Source organism: Lolium perenne, unplaced genomic scaffold, assembly GCF_019359855.2.
Source record: "Lolium perenne isolate Kyuss_39 unplaced genomic scaffold, Kyuss_2.0 unplaced28, whole genome shotgun sequence".
Classification (NCBI taxonomy): domain Eukaryota; kingdom Viridiplantae; phylum Streptophyta; class Magnoliopsida; order Poales; family Poaceae; genus Lolium; species Lolium perenne.
The window spans coordinates 631,041-632,894 of record NW_027248986.1 but is presented as its reverse complement, the minus strand read 5'-3'; positions in this window follow the sequence as shown (position 1 = coordinate 632,894).

The following is a 1,854-nucleotide window of genomic DNA, read 5'->3' as shown; positions in this document are numbered from 1 at the left end:
AAAATAATTTCCTCTCATTACAAATATTAATTAATGTTTCTATTTATTTCTTTGGAGAACTAATCTCCTCTCATTGAATCTTGTTAAGGTTTAATTTCCTCAAATACTAAGGTATGAGCACATGTTGACTAAGGTCAACACTTCACACTTATTATTTGAGAAACATGATTTAAATGAGGGAATACACCTCATGCAATTTAATACCAACATAGTAATGATTTAATATCATCAAATAATTCCATATGAGAGTTAATAGACCATGGTCTCTACCTCATGTAGAATTACTTGAGACAAAGGTTTAAATGAGAGGGATACCTCTCATATGATTTAATAATTAGTTGGAACAATTTAAATGCTACTATGGCAATCATTTAATATTCTTAAGTGAGCAAATATGAGACCAAGCAACAAGGGTCATCACATTACTTCATACAACTTGAGAAGATGATTTAAATGAGGTGCTACACCTCATAGATTTAAAATCTTAAATTGGGAAATAATTTAAATGGGCTAGAAATGGCCACATAGCCACTATTTCTGATTCTAGCCCATGATCATATGAAACAACTATAGTGTTTTATTACATAATAAATTAGACAACATAAAATGTGATTTATGAGAGGTGGAAACACCTCAAAATTCAAAAGGGTTGATTTTTAATATTTATTTGAAAACTGAAAAGTATCTGATTTGTTATTTTTGCTATTCAAAATCTACACAAGCTATGAGGTTGAAACCAGTGGGATTAGTTAGATCATTTCATAAGCTTTCTAGAACATTTTGAATCACTAAAGTTTGATTTGTACATTTGAAACTATTTAGATTCTAGCAATGCATCAGTCTGTAAATTAAAGAAAAAGAATAAAACGAAATTCAAATTTTAAACGAGGGCGGGAAGAAGTTGGGCCGGCCCAGCTGCTTCCCGGGCCGCGCATGCATGGCGCATGCACGTCGGGTGCGGGCAGAGCACACAGCACGTCGGATCGGGATCGGAAGGTGCTGGCTCGTCGTGTACCTCGCGACACTGCAGGCTTGCGGGGGCGATTGCCCTCACCTCGGAGCTCGGATTAAGGCGGGGTCGGGTGCGTTGGAAAGGTCTTTCCAAGGGCTTCAAAGTGGTATAGGTGTTGGAGACTATGGTGGCGAAAGTTTGGGTGGCTTTGAGGGATGCCACCGGTGGCCGTGGCGAGCTCTTGACGCCGTGGAGAGGCAAGGAGGGAAGGAGGAGCGGCGCTAGGGGGGAGAGGGGGATGCTGTGAGACGGTGTGGTGCTGTCCCAAGCGAGGAGGGGGGTTTATATAGGCTCCAGGGAGGAGAGGCGTGACGTGGCTGGCATGATGGCGACGTCTCGGGCGCGTCGCGTGAAAGCATCTCCATCATGGCTACTGCGTCGAAAAGGGGAGGTAAGGGGTAGGGGAGGACGCGTGTGCAGTGGCTGGCTCGCAGGCTTTGTGTGTAGGGCGTACGGGGATGATGCCGACGTCGGCGTCCTTGTGGGCGTCGCGTCGTGTCGCCGTCCTGGGGCGCGTGCGGGCCTATGGCCATGTCTGGCGTGTGTGTGGGGGTGAGTAGGTACTGGTGGCGCAGGGGGAGGTGCTGGGTTGCAGTGTGCACGCGTGGGGTTGGTGGTGTCCTCGGGTTGGTGATCATGTGCAATGGCATGCTTATTTTGGGTCAAGTCTTGCTCTCCTCCACCAAGGGTCGTGTCTAGCACGATCAGCAGGTAAAAGTGAAGCTATGTGACATGGTCATAGGGGGAGGAGAGGTCCAGGGGTAGTGGTGACATGATGGTGCTCACATGGCTGACATGGGGTGGCATTGGAGTGTGCAGGGATCTCCTTGGGTCAACTATGG